The sequence below is a fragment of the Sorex araneus genome, chromosome 11, assembly GCF_027595985.1.
Source record: "Sorex araneus isolate mSorAra2 chromosome 11, mSorAra2.pri, whole genome shotgun sequence".
Classification (NCBI taxonomy): Eukaryota; Metazoa; Chordata; class Mammalia; order Eulipotyphla; family Soricidae; genus Sorex; species Sorex araneus.
In genome coordinates this window covers 2501277-2522070 of record NC_073312.1, presented here as the reverse complement: position 1 = coordinate 2522070, position 20794 = coordinate 2501277, and positions in this window count along the sequence as shown.

The window sequence follows — 20794 nt, the reverse complement described above, 5'->3', positions numbered from 1 at the left end:
GCCCGGTGACACTGACGGCGCCAGCTGGTCCGTACGTGGGACAGTCCTTGGCTTCCGGGGGCTCTCCCCCGAGCACGTCGCAATGACAAGGCCCAAGGCCTTGTGAGGGAAGAGTGACAGGCAGCACTTTATACAGCGATCAGGCGGCGTCGCCATCAGTGACGCCCAAAGTGACTCTCAGTGTCACACGTCGCTGACAGTGCCGGGCGCAATCCGGAGTTACACGGAGTGATCACGGCTGGCCAGGCCCTTAGCCGCACAGGACGCCTGTGCCAGGAGCTTGGACAATGTCGGCTGCCGGTGACAGGAGCCGGCCAGGACGTTGTCACCTGAAACGGGTTAAGTGTCACCTGAGCTCGAGGGGTCAGTCGGTGGATCCAGGGTCCAGGGAATGAATGAGGCTGAGTTTGGACCACAGAGACTGAAGTATGAGCTGTCTGTCGGGCGCTACGGGGTCAGCCCTGAGTCCGAGCGATGCCCCAGCACGTGTGCTCGGAGGAGGATGTTCTCGTTCTCGGGAGGCCGTCGCAGGAGACCTGGGTGTGGCTCCTGGCCTCAGCGGCCGACGCTCCAGTCGCCCACAGGGAGCCCGCGGGGCCGTGTGCACGACTCGCGGGTCCGAGTGTGTCGGACTGAAACTTCCCCCTGACTTGTTTCTTTTTATCTTGTATCTTTTGGCCACTCCCGGCAGTGTCCAGGGGTGTCCCCACCCCATAGCCCCTGACCGAGTCATCAGACCACCTCCCCGACCCACACACTGTCCCCAGTTCTACCGGGGAACCGAGAATGGTGGGCGACAGGTGCTCACGTTGGTTGGAAAAGCAGGAAAAGCACCTTGATGAGGAGAGACTGAAGTTCCTCGGGAGACATCTCCATGGGGCGAGCTCCTCTCCCGCTCAGACCCAGGGGCCCTGAGGGCGGGAAGGAGCGTGTGGGGCAGCAGGCCGGGGTGGGGCTCGGCAGAGCCGGAGGCTGGCCGCAGGGTCTCCCGGGCCTGCTGAGACGGGTGGTGGGGGCCCCCAGCCGGAGGGTCCCGGCCCCTCCTGAGCCCTTTCTCAGGAGCTCTGGCACAGCCCAGTGCCCCCCCGAGACCCCTGCGGCCTGGCCTGTGTGGTCTTAGGCCCAAGGCCCTGACCTCCCGCAAGGAGGCGCCTCAGCGGGGGTCTCTGGCCGAAGCAGTTCTCGGGAGGTTCGGCCTGTGCCGTGCCGGGAACCAAAACCCCTTCGGAGGAGCTGGTGCGGAATCCCTCTGAAAGACGCTCTGTCTGCTCCGGGGGGCTCCCCGAGGACCTTCCTTTCCTCTCCGGCACCCCCAAGGCTGGGGAACCAACAAGCAAACCGCAGGTTGCAGGGGGAATGAATACGCTTCTAATTTTCATATTTATTTGTAAAGATTCCAGCGTGTTTCCCCGCGCGCCCGCCGCCGGCCCCGCTCTGCTCCGGGGGACCGTGGGGAATGGCATTTTAATCTGGGGGCGGGGGGCTGGATCCGGGATCCCCCAACAGGCGCTGAGAGGGGCCATTAACATGCATATTGGAAAATTGAAACTTAAGTGTCAAGTTTTTATAGCAGTCTGTCAACTGCTTGACAATTAAAATAGCTATTTTTAAAATTTTAATGAGACCCAATCAGGGTGAATTGTGCGGGGAGATTCTAGCCGTTGGAGACGGCTCCATCCCGCATCACAAGCCCGTCATTACGCCCGAGCCGCCCCGTTTGTAGAACTCACCATCTATTTTTAATTAAATTAGCGCATGCCATTTATTACGGGCCTCCTATTTCTTCGTCTTTCGTGTATAATTCAAGACGACTTCTGAGTCAGAAGCCCGCAAGGCCCTGTGCGGCGGCTCCGGGCGGCCGGTTCTCCACTCGGCTTAGCCGGGTCTTTCCTCCGCCCTTACTGGCACAGGCCACGGCGCCTGGTGCCCACCCCTGGCGCTGCTCCCAGGACCCCGACGGTTTCCGCCCCGCCCCGTCTGTTTGGGTGCACGTGGCCCCTGGGTGTCGCATGGGCAGAGCTTGGACCCTAGAAGGCGGCACAGTTCTGAGGGCCTGGAGGCGGGCGGGCCCTTGGGCTGATGGAGGCGAGACTGGGGGGGGACACACAGGACCCTGGGCCACTCCGGGCAGGGGCCGTGCACCCCTCCCCACCAGAACACGCTCCTCCGCGAATGAGCTAGTTGGTCTGGTTTCTCGGAGGCTTCCCGGGGCTCAGGACCTGGTTCTGTTTGGGTGCGGGTGACCAGACAGAGGGAGGGGCTGCCGGGGGCTGGGAGAAGCTTCCGCTGTCGGCTCAGCCTGGAGGACACGCGGGGACACGTGTGTGGACAGCATGTGCGTGTGCATCCGAGGGGGTGCTGCCTCTGCATGTGGCGGAAAGCAGACAGCGGGGCCGCAGAGGGGGTGTGGGTGGGCTGGGCGCCCCCGGGAGCCCCGCCTGCTGTCTCTGCCTGCAGCCCTCCTGCGCCTGCGAGGGTCTCGGCTTGGACCCAGGACCCTCGTTCCTTCTTAGCGCCAACGAGTATCTCAGCACGGCCGAGGCCCGAGGAGCGAATGGCACCGTCTGGTCCCCCCTGAGGGGCCGGGGCGCGGGCCAGCACTGGCTCCGTCCTCGTGCCAGCAGCAGCGGGGACGCCTAAGGGACGGCTGGGCGGGGGCAGCAGGCCAGGTCGGGCCCAGACAGGGCCGAGGTGCCGGGGCGGCCCCGACTTCAGGCCCAGCCCTGCGAGTGCAAATCTCACTGTCACCGTTTCAGAGTAAGGGACCGTCCTCTGAGGGAGGGTCACCCCGGCCCGGCGGTCGGCACCTGCTCAGCGCCACTCGGCAAGGGGTCTCCACGTTCGCTTCAAGGGAAAAGCGCCCTCGCAGGCGGCTGCCGTTCCGCGAGCTGGTGCCGAGAGGTTCCGGGGAGCCGGCATACCTGGTCATCTTCCGTCTCCTCTCCTCACAGAGAATCGGAATCTATGTCGGGGAGTTCGGGGCCAAGTGCCGACATCCGTGGCACATTTAGGGGGAGGGTCGCAGCTCAGGGAGAACGCTGGCCTCGGGCCCGGGGCTGGGCTCGCCTTCACGAGGGCCCACGGAGGGTCAGTCCCATCACGAAGGTCCGCGGAGGGTCAGTCCCATCACGAGGGTCTTCGGAGGGTCAGTCCCAACACAGGGGTCCACGGAGGGTCAGTTCCCTCATGAGGGTCCACGGAGGGTCAGTCCCAACACGAGGGTCCGCGGAGGGTTAGTCCCATCACAAGGGCCCACGGAGGGTCAGTCCCATCACAAGGGCCCACGGAGGGTCAGTCCCATCACGAGGGCCCACGGAGGGTCAGTCCCATCACGAGGGTCCACGGAGGGTCAGTCCCATCACAAGGGTCCACGGAGGGTCAGTCCCATCATGAAGGCCCACAGAGGGGTCAGTGTCAGGAGCAAACAGCAGACCGCAGTGGACCTTCCGAGATGGGTGAAGCCTGTGGCCCAGATGTGACCTCAGGAACCAGGGCCAGCCCTGACCGCAGGGCAAACACTCGGGGTCTCTGCCCAGCTTGTAGCCTAGATGCGCCCTTTCCCGCAGCGAGTGACCCAGAGGCTGGGCTTTGGGCAGGGCCAGCGCGAGGCCGTGGGGACCCGTGAGCGGGAGGTGGGCCAGGGAGGCGACACACAGATCAATGGTCTTTCGGGGAGGCAGCGGCGTCAGGAAGCAAAGTGAGGGGCACTAGCGTAGGACGAATGGCCGGGCCCGTCGCCGACGCAGCCCCTGCCGTGACTGATGTCTCTAATTAGGGCCTTGTCATCACGGGGAGGTGAGTGATGTGCACACGTGGCTTAATTATGTTGTTCTACAGAGACACACGTGCAGCCTTTTGTAAAGTTTCCCATGCAAACGGCCATAACTTTGGATCTCCTTTGGTTATCCAGAGACCTCAGTTACCCAGGACATTCGTTTCCCTGTCCTGGCTTCTCCCAGGAGGGGAGGGGGCCAGCTGCAGCTCTGGCAAATCCACAGACCCCCCCCCCCTCACCAAGGAACCTGTCCTGGGGGAGGGTGCTGAGGCCAGGCCTCTGGGGACAGCCCTCCCGGACAGCCCTCCTGGACAGCCCTGCTGGACAGCCCTCTGGGGACAGCCCTCCCGGACAGCCCTCCTGGGACAGCCCTCCCGGACAGCCCTCCCGGACAGCCCTCCGGGGACAGCCCTCCTGGACAGCCCTCCAGGGACAGCCCTCCCGGACAGCCCTCCCTGGGCGTGGACACGTGCAGAGGCTCCCAGTCACCTGGCTGACGGTGCTTGGGGCCCGTGGGCCCTGGGGCAGGCGGAACCACAACACCGTGGCGTGCAGCAACGCCACGGCAGGGCGGTGGTTCTGCAGCAGAGGCCTGACGGGGTCCCGCTGCGGGGGGCTCTGGGCCTACAGAATCTCCCGTCCCGAGTTTCTCCTCAGAGGAGCAGCGTCTCTGGTCTCGAAACAGGCCTCGGGCAGAGTCTCATGAAAGCGAGAAAGAAACTCAGGAGGCCTTCAGGGAGGAGATGGATGGGTGGGCTGTGCAGCCTGCCGGGTGCTGGCCTGGGCGGGGCTTAGCCGGGGAGGCGGGGCCGTTGGACGAGCTCGCAGGACGGGTGCCCCGGGTGCGAGTCACTCAGAAGTTTTCCTCTGGGCGGGAGCAGATGGTCTCGGGCAGGTGCAACCTGGGGCCAACGTCTCGGAGGCCACTGCAGGGCACCCAGAATCCACGATGGAGTGACAGTCACCACGTACCAGTGGTGGACCTGGGTTATCCGGGGTACTAGTATGTCCAGGTAAAGACCGTCTCCCGGGCTGCGGCCTTTGTACAGCCATTAGAGGCCTTGCTTTGCACCCCATGATCTTCCCCGAGCCCCGCTAGGACTGATCCCTGAGCACTGAACCAGGAGTCAGCACTGAGTACCGCTGGGTGTGGCCCCCAAAGCAGCAACAACAAAATGACTCTTTCCCAGCCGAGTGCTGTGGAAACATGATTCCTGAGACGCCAGCGGGAGAGCTGAGAGAGACAGTGGGTGGCTGTCAGCTGAGGTGGGAGATGGGCTTGTGCTTTCCTGAGCGTCTTTCCGTCTTCCTGCGGCCTGGAACACAGCTCCGACCGTGGCGTGTCAGCAACCATTTTGGGCCATGAGGCGAGCTTGCAGCTAGAAGCTGTGTGTGGCGAAAGGCAGCCAAAGAGGCTCCCGGCGACTTTGTGAAGCTTCAGCCTGCCCTGGGCTGCAGCCCCTGGGGACTGAAATGAGCCTCCAGAAGCTTCTGTGAGAATCCACCAACCCCAGGCTTCTGGGTTCGCGTCTGCTGACCCCAGACCCGCCCGGACAGTAAGTCGCCGCACCGTGGCCTCTCCTCCCTCCCCTCTGCTTCTTGGCGCAGGCGGAAGGGGGAGGCGCCAACCCCCTGCGGCCTCTGTACGTGCCCACCGTGATATCGAGAGGGCTGGACAGCCGGCAGGACTCGGGAGCACAGAGCAGGGAGCCGCATACAGGGAGCAGGCCAGGCAGGCCCAGAGGGTCCGGACAGGTGTGCGGCCAGCTGGCGGTGGGCTGCCGGGCGGGCGGCGGGTCTCCCTGGGCTCCCGGGGACCTGCCTGAGGGGAGGAGACGGGAACCAGGGAAGTGGCCGTCCTTGGCGTCCACGCGGATCAGGGCTGCTTGCCGGCTCCCTCCCTTGACCTGAGGTTCTGCTTGCACAAGGCCCACCGAGGCCGCCTCTCTCCAGCCGGGACGGGGCTCCGAGGCTGCGGGTGCGAGGGCGGGACCTCAGCCAACCCAAGGCCCCCGGGACCGTCCGCAGCCGCTGCCAGCAGGACAGGTGGCTCGGCCTGACCGTCACCCCTTCAGTGCAGGAAGGGGAGTGGACGTGCGCCACAACAGCAGGTGTAGCAGAGGGCGTCTGGGGCGGGAGCGGGGTCCCCCTCCCCCGGACACTGCAGTGACAGCAGAGGCAGCGGCTCCGTCTGCTGTGAGGAGATTGGAAGCAAGTGGACACAGTTCCCGGAGAGGCCTAGAGCAGCGTGTCGACACGCCCCAGTTATTAACAGAAAGTGACCTAACATGAGACAGACACCAAGGACAGTAGGGACAAGGGCCAGGGGTACCGCTCTGTGGTCGGAAGCCTGTCCCACGAGCCGGGGAGAAGGCGGCTGGGATGGAGAAGGGGCCACTGAGTCAGGGATGGCTGGAGGGGTGCTCGGGACGGGAGGTGTGTGCTGAGAGGAGATAAAGGACCAACCGCGACGGCCTCTCAGTGTCTGTGTTGCAAACCATGAGGCCCACAAGGAGAGGGAGAGTCTGGGGAGACTGTCTGCCAGGGAGGCAGGGGAGGGTGGGAAAGGGGGACACTGGGACACTGGTGGTGGGAATGAGCACTGGGGAGGGATGGGTGTTTGGTCGTGTGGCTGAAACTCAAACACGAAAGCCCGTGACTGTAGCTCATGGTGATTCAATTAAAAAAAAATAAGCTCCAGTTCCTTTCACCACCGTGAGAGCCACCATCGGTGAGGACGCGAGTGCCGTGCCGGTGTCAGTGACGCTGCCACAGTCTCCAGCACCGCTGTGCCTCCTCCCTGCAGTCCCTCCCAGCCTCACCCCTGCACCAGCACCCTTGTCACCCGCCCCATCGTCAGCCCCATCACCGCCGTGACCTCACCGTATCTACCATCACGGCCCCGTCTTCACTGCTGTGAACACCAACGTCACCAGGGGCGTCACCATCCCACCATCCCGACGTCTTGTCACTGTCCTGATCCCACTGTCACGTCATTATTGTCCCATCACCATCATCCGTCACGACCAGCATCGCCACGTCACCGACACGTCACCCTCATGTCACCGTCACTGCCACCATAGTCAATGTCATGTCACTGACATGTCACCTTCATGTCACTGTCACTGCTACCACCGTTAATGTCATGTCACTGACATGTCACCCTCATGTCACTGTCACTGCCACCACCGTCAATATCATGTCACTGACATGTCACCCTCATGTCACTGTCACTGCCACCATCATCATCATGTCACTGACATGTCACCCTCACATCACCATCACTGCCATCACCACAGTCACATCACTGACGCATCACCGTCATGTCAAGGTCACTACCCCACCTTCATCGTCATGTCACCGACACCACCCTCACGTCACCGTCACTGCCATTGTCACCGTCTCGTCGCTGTCACCACCCACACAGCTGCCCAGCATCCCCGTGACCGTGGTCACGCCCCGTGACTTGGGTGGGTCGTCGGGGCCTGGATGGTAGCGGCCGAGGCTCTGAGCCTGGCTGAGGTGGGGTCCGCCCGCGCCCCGGCCCCCTCTCCCCGGGGACCTGCCCTCCCCATCCCCCGCCCCCGGCTGCTTCTGCTCCTCTGTCCCAGTTTCGGGGCCGCCTGGTGCGTGTGCCGCGGGGGCTTCTGGCTGGGCAGCGCCAGCGGCAGCAGGTGGAGCCTGCCGGGCCCGGGCCTCCCAGGTGCCGGGGCGGTTGGGCGAGGCGCCGGCTGCGGCCTCTGCCCACGGCCCAGCGAGCAGGCGGCCGGGCGGCGGGATGAGTGATTAGCCTGGGCCCCGCTGGGCCCGCGCGGTGCTCAGGGCAGGGAGAACGTGGAAGAGGCCCAGGGGGCGGCGGGCGTCAGGCGGCCACTGCGAGCTCGGCACGAGCAACGTGCCCCCCGCACCAGGGCTGTGTGCCCCTGGGGGCGCCCCTCCCCCCAGGGCCCTGTGCACCTGGGGCCGCCCCTCCCCCCAGGGCCCTGTGCACCTGGGGCCGCCCCTCCCCCCAGGGCCCTGTGCACCTGGGGCCGCCCCTCCCCCCAGGGCCGTGTGCACCTGGGGCCGCCCCTCCCCCCAGGGCCCTGTGCACCTGGGGCCGCCCCTCCCCCCAGGGCCGTGTGCACCTGGGGCCACCCCTCCCCCCAGGGCCGTGTGCACCTGGGGCCGCCCCTCCCCCCAGGGCCGTGTGCACCTGGGGGCCGCAAGCTCAGAGACAGGCGGGCAGCCACGTCCTCTGGGGGAGGGAGGGGGCGCCGCCTCCCCAGGGCCCCGAGGGGCCCGCAGGTCTACCCGGACCCCAGACTGGCCTCCCTTCGCTACGGTTCCAGGCTCCTGGAGCCTGGTAGGCAGAGACGGCCCGGCCACAGAGCGGCACAGACCCGCGAGCTCAGAGACAGCAAACGGCCCCTGGAGCCCACAGCACTGAGGGGAAGTGATCCCGGGGACAGGAGCTGAGGCAGGAGCCCCGAGGGCAGCGGAGAGACCACCGGGCGCGTCTGAGCGCGCTGAGGGCGGCGGTGGGCACCACGCTCTTCCCTGCAGGCCCTTCCTTCCGCCCCCGCCTCACCCTGCTCTGACCTTCCTGTCCCCCCTCCCTCCCTCCCTCCCTCCCTCCCTCCCTCTCTCTATCCCCTCTGCCCCCGCTCTCAGGCGGAGGGTGTGTGTGAGGGACAAACAGTCCCCCTGAAAGCACAAAACTTGGTGTAGTGGCGGCAGGAGGCGGCTGGGAACGTGGCTGTGGCCGACCTTGGCTGGCCGTGCCGTCTCGAAGGGCTTCCCGCCTGCCGGGCTGGCGCCGGGCCTTCCTGGCCGCTCGGTGACGCCGGGAACGCGGTGATGGAGATAAACACGGGGTCCTGCCAGCCCCCCGGGGAGTCCCTTCAGAGCTGGAGCAGGGGCGGCCGCTTCCCCACCCGCTTCCCCCCCCCACCCCAGCGCACCGGAAACTTCCTCCGGACGTGCAGACTCGAGACACCTGATTAGACTCTCCGGAACCTCATCAAAGTGCCAGAAGCTTCCAGTCGGAGGCGGGCGGCCGGGCGGGCGGGTGCGGGGGAGCGCCCCGAACAGGGGGGCAGTGTTGGTTCAAAGTGGGAGAGACTCCGGCAGCTTTTAATGACGGGAACGGGCCCGAACCCCCATCGCTCAGCTGGACAAAGTGACCAATTAAGTGTGTGGGGTCTGGTGGCGGGCCGGGCCGCGCCGCCACCGTCACTGTCATCTCGGGCTCGGCGGCGCGGCCGTGCTCTGTGTGCCGCGGATTAGCTGGCGGAGAAAACAGCATTTGATGCTCCTGGCGGCCCGGAGACCAGCAGCAGTGGGAGTTCTGTGATTTTAAAATTTCATTATAGCGCTTTCAGCTTTCTTCCCGCTCCCCCTAATCTTCCCTCCTTCTGCTGTGCAAGGCTGCACAAAATAATAATTAGGCAGAATGAGTGAGGGGGCTCCCGGCAGCGTGGGGGGCCAGGCGGGAGTGCAGGGGCGGGTCCGAGGGGTGGAGGGGGCCACCGTGGCTGCCGGTGCCCCCCGACGCTTCCCGGCATCTGCCGGCCCCGGAGACGGGGGCGTGGAGCCCTCAGTGCTCCTGCCCGGCTCCAGCTCTCGGGACTCTGCTCGTCACCCTGAGACGCGGCTGCCGCGGCCCGGGTCTCCGTGCTGGCCTGTCCCCGGGGCCGTGTGGTCCCCACCTGCCCCGCTGAGCCGGGCTCCGGTCTCGGATGGGCGGTGCCTGAGCCTCACCGACTGCCGCCCCATCTCGTCCCCTGCCCCTTGTCCTCACCTGAACCTCGGTGCCCTGACCTGGCACCCGCGGGCAAGACCTCTGAAAGCCGCTCTGGTCCGGGCCCTGGCTGCGTGGCTCAGTGGTCAGTGCGTGTCTGTAAGTGCATCTCCGCACAGGAACCTGCTTCTGTGGCTGGGGGTGCGGGCGTCCGGGTGGGGGGGAGAGGCAGGTGTCGAGGGGTGTGGGCGTCAGGTGGGGGTGGGCGTTGGGGCAGGGCAGGGTAGGGCGGGGCAGGGTAGGGCAGGGCAGGGCAGGGCAGGGCAGGCCCTTCGGTGCCAGCAGCAGCTGTCAGGACTGAGGCCGTAGGGCGAGTCCTGGAAGGGGGAAGGGCCAAGCTGCCCTTGGGCGTTTCTCCCAGACCCCCACTGGAGTCCCCGAGAGAAGGACGCCCCCTTCCTCCTGCCCTGCCCGCAGCACAGAGCCCCCCCAGGCCAGACTCGGTGTCCGGCCGACTTGCCCACTCCTCTCCCGACTCTCCGGGAAGAAGCCCCCGCTGTGTGCCCAGCTGCCCTCGGCCTGCAGACGGGTGCTGTTGGCTGCGGACCCCCTCGGGGCACCCCACCCGCAGGCCGAGTGGGCAGGCCTGCCCAGCTGGGCACCCTGGAATCTCTCGCCCCCTGGACTGGCTGCATCTCTCAAGTAGGTGGACACGGGGGCGTGGCCAGCGTGGGTGGGCGACCCCCACCCCCCGGGGCTCTGACAGCATCTGGACCCTCCCGGCAGGAGCAGATAATCACCGCCTCACTTTGGGTAACAATAATGCTGTATTTTTTCCTAAGAAAAAGGCCATAAAACAACAACAGTAATAATAATTCTGCTTGTTTGGCAAATAGAGCGAGGCGGGTGTATTTTCCCTGCCTGCGTCCTGTCGCTTAAACACGGCCATCTTTATTTCTCCTGTCACCTAACTTGGGCTGTAATCACGCGGCTCCCTCCGAGAAGCCCCATAAAGCAGCCCCGGCCCCCCAGGCCGGCCGTAGAGCCCCGCGCCTCGCGGCCCCGAGCCCCAGATTAGAGAGGGGGTGTTTTACGGCCAGTTTGGAAGTGGCGCAGCGGCAGCTGTAAATCAGGCACTCGACTCTCCCGTGCTGGTTATTGATGGCCGAGGCAAGGGGGAGCCACTGCTCAGAAACGGGTGCCCACTGCAGGCGGGCAGGGCCAGGCCGGGGGCACGGGGAGGGCGCCAGAGCCAGGCCTGGGGCAAGAGCACAGACTTGGAGTCCGAAGACAGGAAACGCCCGGGGAGCGACGAGCCCGCGGGGCCGGGCCCCAGCTTGTGGAACGGGGCCGCTGGCCTGGGTCTCCGGGGGTCCCGGAACTGGGGTTTGCCCCCTGGCTCTGCCCGGCCCCTCCGGACCCAGGACTGGTCCAGGTCGCTTTTCAGCTGAGCTGCTCCTCACCGCCCTGCCTGGACACAGGGAGGGACGCAGGAGGCAGAGGAGGGCGGGGTAGGGGCGGGGACCCTCTGCAGAGCTGGCGGACAGAGCATCCCGCACCCGCGCCCCGGCAGGCCCGCTCAGCGCCTCTGGGGGCCAGCGGGCTGTCGGCCGACTCTGATGCCCCCTTTGTGTCCCGTGGGCAGGACGGGAGGGGGACACAGCCCCGGGGCCTGAGTGTGACCCGCCAGCTCTGGGCACCAGGACAGCCCCGGGACCCCGGCCCCGCTGCCCGCGCCGAGAGCCCACGAGCGTCCGCACCGGCCGGCAGTGGGCCCGTGCCCTTCCCCGCAGCCCCCGCCCCGGGGGGCTCCAGCGCGGCTGGCTGAGCCCGGGGCCACGCGCCAGTGCCAACGCGACCGAAACACCTGCTCGGGGCCGTGCGGGCCCCGCAGTCATCGTTCACAGCTCACGCAACGCTGGCTCCGCCGAGCGCGCTGGCACGGGCGGGGCCGCCGTCTGCCAGCACCGCCGGCCCCCTGCCTTCCCCGCGGCCCCCGCTCGCGCCGCTTTGAATGGCTTTTCAAAGGAGCCTTTTAAAAATGTATCCGCTGCATATTAGCCATTCCGTCATTATGTCAAGGCTGGGAAGGAAGATTAGAAAGAGCAACTTGGTCTCAAAAATGAACTTTTTTTTTTGGCAATTAAGAGGGAGTCGTGAAATATTAATTGGCCAGCCTGCTCGCCTCTGTCAATGAGTTTTCTTGGGATTCAAGGGAAGGGACCATGAAGGTCAGATGGTGGCTGCGGAGGCCGGGGGAGCCGGGGGGGCTCCTTCTGAGCACATCCCGACCCCAACCTCCAGGGAGCCCCTGATTTTCCCAGGAAACGCCAATATCTGGGGCGCAGCTGCTCTTGGTCCTGTCCCAGCCCCGGGAGTGGGGGTCTCCGTGCCTGCGTCCACACTGGTCTGTGCAGGAACTGTAGACTGTATGACCAGGGACCCACACATATGTTCACACATGCACACTCACATGCACACTCACACACATGCTCACACATTCAACTCACACACACCCATAAATGATCACACTCACACACACATTCTAACACGCACACTCATCCATATGCACACTCATACACATGTGCACACACGGACACACATGCTCACACATGCACACTCGCACACATGCACACAAATGCTCACACATGCACACTCACACACATGCTCACACATGCACACATGCACACTCACACACATGTTCACACATGCACACTCACACATGTGCATTCACAAACATGCTCACTCACACACATGCCCATACATGATCACACTCACACGCACACACATGTTCTCACCTGCATACTCACATATGCTTACACATGCTCATTCACACACATGCTCCCATGCTTCCTCACACACACATGCTCACAAACTCACACATATCACACATGCTCATTCACATACATGCTCCCACATGCTCCCACACATGCTCCCACATGCTCACTCACACACATGCTCACACATGCTCATTCACATATACACCTATACATGTTCACACACGTGCACTCACACATAAGCACGTGTTCACACACACTCCCACACCAACACACGTTGCTCCCTGCTTCTCCCTGGCAGCCTCTGTTGTGGGGAGCTCTCTCGGGCAGGAGGTCCAGCCCGGGACGTGGTCGCTGTGATTTTCCCACTGACCCAGGGCCCTGCCAGGACGTGGGGGCTGAAACCTTCCCCAGGAAACCTGGAAACCAGGGGAGCAGCCCCCTAGGAGCCCAGAGAGAGGGGACGCTCCATCCATCGAATGAGGCTGAGTCCTGCCTCTGGCCGGGGCCACCGATTGCCAGGGGGTCCCTGTGGGCCCCTGGAGGGACCAGCCTGCCAGGGTGCCGCCTCCCCTCCGGGCACAGCAGAGTCACCAAGCTCTGCACCCACCGGCACCCAGGGCTGCCCGGCAGCTGAGGCCCTCCTTCCCTCGGTCACGCGCAGGATGGGGGAAGGGCAGGTGCAAGTGAGGCCCAGGGCTTCAGGCTCGGCAGGGCAGGGGCCCCGGTCTGGGAGGGGCTCTTCCTGGTGAGGGACTTGGCCTCAGTCTGGGGACGCTGGGGCCACGTCTGGGGAGGCCGGTGTGCAGATTTCCCAGGTACGTCCCTGGTGCTGGCGGGGGGAGTGTGTAGCGTGAGCGTACGTGTGAGTGGGTGTGTGAGACTGCAGAGTGTGGGTATCTGTAAGTGTGTGTGACTGTGTGAATGGGGTACGAGCCCTCTGGGTGAGGACGTGTGTGTGCATGAGAGTGTGAGTGTGTGTGCTGATGAGTGCGGAGTATGTGTGTCTCTGTGAATGTGTGGATCTGTGTGGGAGTGTACGGGTTTGTGTGTGAGTTTGTGTGTAGTTTGTGTGTATGGATGAGGATGTGTGAGTGTGTGTGAATGAGCTTGTGTGCGTGTGCGTGCATGTGTGCGCATACCAATGGCGCCTCAGTATCCCTGTGTGCCCGTCCTCACTCCAGTGCCAGCCAGGGTGCCACAGCAAGGCTGGTTCTCAGGTGACAGCCCCCCACCCAGGGAGTCTGGGGGTGGGTGATGGACTACGCCTCAGACATGGGACCTGCCAGGCTGTTTCTGCGCCATGCGTGAAGGTGCTGTGGACTCCTGCAGCCTTCCCCGGACACAGTGGCCCAGGCAGGGCTCGATCCCTCTAACACACACACACACACACACACACACACACACACACACACGCACACTCACTCACAACCTCGCAACTCTCACACATACACGCACAACCATTCTCCTCTCCCTCACTCCCATACACTCACTCTCAGCCCGGACTGGGGTTCACCTGGAGACGAGGCAGTGTCAACCCTGCCGCCTCCCTGGGCTGTGGGGACAGCGCTCAGTGGCTACTGGCTACTGAACAGTCACCACTTTGGCCACCACTGTGGGCCAGCACGGCAGTATGACCAATGTAACATGCCACTGTACCATCGATACTGTGACACTGACGCTAACATACCACTTCACACACCACTGTCACACGGGCATTGTAACAAGCCGCTGTGAGTAACACTGTAGTATGCCATTATAATTCTGATACTGTTACACACCACTGTAACATGCCACTGTAACAGCCCTCTGGAAAGCACCTCTGTAATACGGCCATGCCTCCACTGTAGCACCACACCCGTAAATGCCACCGTAACACGTCACTATAATGTGCCATTGTAACATGCCTCCGTAGACACCACTGTATCAAGGCCTCTCATGCCACTGTAACATAGCCATGTAACACACCACTCTAACATGACTATTATAACATGCCATTGTAACACATCACTGTAATATACCAGTATAACTCAACTTTGTAACACGCAACACAGGTTAACTCATAATACTGCCACTGCAACATTCTACTGTTTTATGGCCACTCATGCCACTGTAACACGCCATTGTAACATAATGTTGTAATATGTAACAGGCCCACTGTAACATGTCATTGTAATAGGCCACTGTAACACGTTCACTGCAACAGGCCACTGTAACACCCACTGTTATATGCCACTGTAACACAGTCACTGTCACCCACTACTAGCCTGCTCAAGAGTGCTGATGGGTCCCCGAGGCAGGGCAAGTGGGCAGGGCTGTGCCGTGGGTGGCGCTCTCACCATGCTGCCTGTCTCAGAGGAGAGAGAAGGTCCCCCCAAGACTTAGAAATGTCCTGTGCCTTGTCCAGTCTGGGGGCAGGGGCTCCCGTCACCGACTTTCAAAGCCACGATTGGGAGCCAGGAGGAGCCTCAGTGCTTGGAAGCTGAGTCCCGCCACTGGCTGAGTGGGGGCCCCGGGTGCAGCGCCAAGGTGGGCTGCGGGGGGCGGGGCAGACAAGGCTGCCCACGTGCTGCCATGGGCACCGCCCTACACTGGCCACCCAGGCCCACAGGACACTGCAGAGAAGCGTGGAGCCCAGACATTGGTGCCAGCCTGGCCCGACATGCTCCCTGGGGAGGGGGAGGTGTGGGGGTCGCAGCCCCCTGCGGCGCCCCCAAGCCCCATCCCTGGGGGTCCTCCTTTGTCTCTGGGCCAGGAACGGGCCAGGGGCTCGGAGGCCTCTTCTGGGGTCACGAGCTGTGGGGCCCGCAGATGTCCCACCTCGGCCCCTCCCGTGGAGCAGGGCAGGTGGGCGTCTGGGCTGTGTGTGGGGGTTAATGTCCCCGGTGTGGCCGGTCAGCGCCCCGAGCAGAGGCCAGGAGTAATCGACAAATTAAAGCCTGGCCAACCTGGGCAGGTGAGGGTCGCCGCCGAGCTTGATCAAAACCACATTTCCGTCCCAGGGCTGAATCACGGGCCCGGGAAGGCACATCTGTAAATTATCCAGGCAGCCTTCGCCGGCGACTGATGCACCCTGACAGTTTCGCTGGAGTCTATGAAAATGAGTATTAAAGATGTGATCTGTAGGCGTCCTTCCAGGAATTCCAATCTGGTTTCAATAAAATGGGAACGCTGATTGGAAGTGAAGCTGCCTTCCGGTTTTGCCTTTGGCTATTACGTGCTCATTCGTGAAACGACTGAATTCCACAGCTACTTTTAATATTCACCTTTTGAGTTCATCTCCAGCCCTGGACACACTGGGATGATTAAAATAGCCTTCCTTCCCCGGCCCGCGCTCGCTAATTTAAAGCAGCCAGCTGCCGGAGACGGATGAGTCTTCCCGGCCTGCCCGCTCTTTCTTTGCATAAAGTTGCTTTGCAGGAACATCGAGGGCAGAATATTAATAGAAAAAATTAAATAAAATAATGCTCCTTGAGTAGCTGCCTGGGGGGAAAGATTAAAGTTTGGTGCACGGCGGAGCTTGTACTTGGCGGGGAGGGTTCCCGGGCAGTGGTTTCTGGGATGCTCTGTTGCTTTTCCTGTCCTGGCGATCGCAGGCGGGGGGGGGGGGGTGGCTCTGGACTCCCCTGGCTCCCCAGGGACGGTCCTTCTTGGTCAGCTCTGTGCTCTGAGCGGCCCTTGGGTGGGTCTCACCCGGGGGAGGGGGAGGAGGGGAGTCACCTGCCACTCGCTCTGCACCCCCCCCTCGAGAGGGCGCGCTGGGCTCAGGGAGTTTGGAGCATCCCCCACAGAGGGTGGCCACTGCCTGCTCCTCGCAGCCCGACCAATAAGGCCTCACTTCCCCAGCCACTGTGCTCACCGGCCACGGGCATGTGAGCATGTCTGCCTCTCTGGTACCTGTGAGGAGGGCTGAATGCTGGAGCGCTCCTGCTCCCCTTTCTGGGCCAGAGTTCTCCCGGTGCCTGATGACAGGGAGGGAAAATGTCCACAGGTCTCACACCGCCCCAGGGCTCATTCATTCAAACCTGGGACGGGATTTTCAGGGGGAGAAATTGGCCCCTTGTCCTTGGGAGAGGGGACCCCGTGGGCCTAGCATTCATCAGGAAACGTCTGTTTGTGTGGCCAGGAGCCACACACTTATCAAGAAGTGTGTGTGTGCGTGGGTATGTGTGTGTGAGCGTGCATGTGTGTATGTGTGTGCACACATGTGTGCATGTATGTATGTATGTATGCATGTATATGTGTATGTATGCGTGTGTATGTATGTGTGTACATGTGTGTATGTGTATGCATGTGTATGTTTGTGCACATGTGTATGTGTGTGCATGTGTATGTGTGTATGTGTGTGCACACATGTGTGTATGTGTGTATGCGCACATTTGTGTATGTGTGTGTGCTTGTGTATGTGTGTGCATGTGTGTATGTGTGTATGCGTGTGTGTGTATGTGTGTATGTGTGTGCATGAATGTATATGTGTGTGCATGAATGTATATGTGTGTATGTGTGTGCATGAATGTATGTGTATGTGTGTGCATGTGCACGTGTGTATATGTGTATATGTGGGTGTACACATGCACGTGCATATGTGTGCACACATGCATGTATGCATGTATGTGCACATGTGTGCATGTGTGCACGTGTGTATATGTGTGCACACATGCGTGTGTGTGCACATGTGTGTATGTGTGTACATGTGTGCGTATGTGTGTGTGCGTGTGTGTATGTTGGGGGTGGGCGAGATACCATTTAATATGCAGGATTCACAGGTAATTTCCCCTGATTTCCAAAGTCGTGAAACTGGTTTCCTGCATGTAACATGCATGGGTCGAGTCTGGTGGTCTGTGCCTCCTGCTTGAGGCTCGAACCAGCCGTGTGCCCTGGTTGGAGACGCGGAAGGAGCTGCCCCACGGGCCTGTTGGCCCGAATCTGCTCAGGACACAGGGGTAGCAACACCGACGCTCCCTCTGCAGAAAAAGCCGTCCAGCCCCCGCAGTTGGGCCTTCCCCGAGGGAGCGGCGCAGCCAGCCCGGGGCAGGGATCTCACGCCCACGCCCGCTTCCGGCTCGAGTCCTGCGCCTGGATGTGACCAGAAGGCGGATGAAGGCGGCACTGGGGCACCGGTACCGGGCTCTGGGCCACACACGGTTCTTGAAATGAGTGGGAGCGAGAGCCCCGGCCCCTCCATCAGCGGAGCCCCCGGAGCGTCCGGGGCGGGGGGCAGCGGCCCCGGTGGAGGAGCTCTTCCTGGCAGGTGGGAGAGAGATCCGTCACCATCCCAGGCCCACCGGGTGGGACCAGGCTCCTCCTGGCTGCGTCTAATTGAAAGTTTGCCGCCCGAGACCGACCCCGCGGGCAGTTGACAAACTTGGATGAAAGTGGAAATTTCCCAGGTGAGACCGAAGACGAGATTCGACCCGGAGCACTGGGAAGATGAGCCTGGTTAACGACGAGGCTGCCGCCGCCCTGGTGACGGATGGGGCTGCAATGGTGCTCGGGGCCCCGCGTCCTCCCAGCCCTCCCCCCGCCCCGGCCTCGCCATGCTAACGACACAGGAAAAATGCTTCCCGTTCTCTGCAGCATTATTTCTTGTGCAGTGGCTGTGGGATGTGTGGCACGGGAGGGGTGTTCCCTGCACGCTCCGCGCGCCCCGTGCCAGGCGGAGGCTGGCTGCGGCCCCCAGTGCTCCCCGGGATCAGCTCACGGGGGTCCTGTTTCAGGGGTCTGTGCTTCCACCCCCACCACGGACCCCCGTGCTGAGAGCTGGTTTCTTCACTCTCCGCAGCTCCCAGAGACAAGCTGCCCACGTCCCCTGCCTGGCCGCCGGGCCCAGGGTCCGTCTAAACTCAGCTTGTTCTTGCGCCATTGGTGGCAGGAGCCTCTGGGACCCCTGGTCTGGGACATCTGCCAATAAGCAACTTGCACTGCGCTCGGGCCAGCAACCTGATGCCCTCAGTCTGTGTCCAGCTGCGTGGCACAGCGGAGCTGCCATTGTGTGGGACGCGTGGCCCAGGCACGCACACGGACCATGGGCTCCGGGGGGACCATGGCATCAGTGCCATCCACAAGGCCCACAGCATCCACGATATCCGTGATGACCCCGGCAGCCACGACAGCCATCGTCCCCATAGCATCCAGCGTCCACGGCACCCGTGTCCATAGCATCCAGTGTCCACGGCACCCGTGTCCATAGCATCCAGTGTCCGCGGCACCCGTGTCCATAGCATCCAGTGTCCGCGGCACCCGTGTCCATAGCATCCAGTGTCCACGGCACCCGTGTCCATAGCATCCAGTGTCCGCGGCACCCGTGTCCATAGCATCCAGTGTCCGCGGCACCCGTGTCCATAGCATCCAGCGTCCACGGTACCCGTGTCCATAGCATCCAGCGTCCATGGTGTCCACGGCTCCACAGCATTCATAGCATGCACAGAGTCCGCAGTACTCACAGTAGCCACCACATCCACACGTGTGCAGCACCCACAGGGTCCCTGGTGTTCACAGTGTCCGTGGGACCGCAAGGCACGTGCCACTGACCAACAAGAGTGGAAGCCCTGAAAACAGACGTGTGTTGTGGGGAGCAGAAGTCTTGGTGACGGTTTCTGGTGAGCCCCGCCCCTCCTCTGGCCTGTCAGCCCACACGCCACCTTGCCCGTCCCGGGGCCTGCCCTGGAGCCTTCGGTGAGGCAGGACCAGCCTGCAGGCCTACGCCTGGACCCGCCCGGGCGCCCCTGGCCTGTGACAGATGTGGGCCCCCAGCGTGCTTTGACGTGAGCCGCCCAGCTGGCAGAGTCTGTCTTCCCACGCGGGGATGACCCGGGATGGCCTCAGAGGATGCTCCCGCGCTCACGGTCCCCTCTGCGCGCCCTCCTGCCCACAGCACCCCTGGGCCGCCCACTGTGGCGCCGCCCTCCCCACCTGTTGGTGGCCTGCGGCTCTGCCCGGGGCGGGTAGGTTTCCCTGCGGGCTGGTGCAGCCCCCTGCTGGCCCCCCGCCCCACGCTGGGCCTCTGCCTGGCGCGACTCTAGTTCATGTTTTGGTTTTGGGTGACACCCGTGTTGCAGGACTCACTTTTGGCTCCGCATTCCAGGGGCCCGTATGGGCTGCAGGGGACGGAACCGGGTCGGCCTGGTGCCAGGCACGGGCCCTCCCCGCTGTCCTATGGCTCCGCCTCATGTGACTGCTTTTCACCTGGACGCCAGGACAAGGCTGTCCGAGTTCGCCTGGGTCCTTGATCCCGCCCCTGATGGCATCGGAGACACTCCCATGGCCCCGCTGGCCAGCCCTGGGAGCCGCGGTTCCAGAGCTCGTGTGTCTGTGCTCCCCTTCGGGCAGCCTGGCCTGTCCCTGGGAGGAGACTCTCTGGGGCTCTCGCAGGCGCGTCGGACACTCTCCTGGCCGGCTCCAGCCCTTCCCCCCTCACGCCCATCAGTCTCCCGGGGGCCCGTGACCAGCCAGTGGACTCGAGCCAAGCCTGGCCGTAGTCGCCCAGCCGGTGGTGTGGGGTTGGCCCAGGGCCCCGCTGCCCTGCCGGGTGCCAGGGGCAGCTTCGCAGGGTCCTTGGGCCCCTGGACGCCCCGTCACCCCCTGCAGTTCCCGTCCCTCTGTACAGGTCACAGATGTGCCCCAGGCCCCGGGGGAGGTGAGGGGCCGGCCCACGTCTCTCCTGGCTCTGCCCCGGGGGCAGGCCTGTGTCCCTCGTGTGGCCCTCGAGTCCTGGCAAGAGGCTCCGCTGGGCGCAGCCCTTCTCCGAGATGCCGCCGTGGGAGCAGGCAGCGGGGACGGACCCCAGAGCAGCGTCACCTCCAGCGGGGCCCCCCGGGGGTGCGGGGGCGGGGCGGCGTCGCCGAGGGTCCCTCCACAGTAAACACTGCTAACCACCAACTCGTAAAACAGATCAGCTGGGTTTACGACTTTTAACCATCTTTGCGGCTGTGCTATAAAATAAAGGCAGATGCCATTTTAAGATCTTGCTATTGTCAGGGGCCGGCTTGGAGGCCGACACCTGCTTAGCGGCGGGTTTACGGGGCCTTTTATAGGTGACAGCTTAAGGTGGCTCTTCCCGGGTGCGGGGCCCCCAGCCGGGGCAGGCGCCGTGGCCGGGCGCGGGCCGGGGTTCACCTGAGCTGCGCCCTGACAGCCTCGCCACACACGTCAGCTGCTGCCAAATGCTCCACCATTAATTTATGATTTAAAGTAATTAACTTTTGCTGATTAAAGTAATTATTTCGAGTGCTCGGCACCCGGGCCCAAATGATGCGCGCGGCCCCTCTCCAGCCTGTGCCAGTCGCCTGCCAAGTGCTTAAGCTGCGCGGGGCCTCGGGGCCGCCCTGCCCGGCGCACGGATCTGCCACGTTTACGACTGACTTGCACTAACGACTCGTTTTAATGTCGGGAGCCGGCCCCGCGGCGACACGGCAAACAGGGCAGTGCTGGACGGCCGGGCCGGGTCGGTGCCGCCCGCTCGGGCGCGGGCTCTGCTCCCCCGCACCCGCCCTGCGGTGGAGCTCCCCCGAGTCAGCCGCA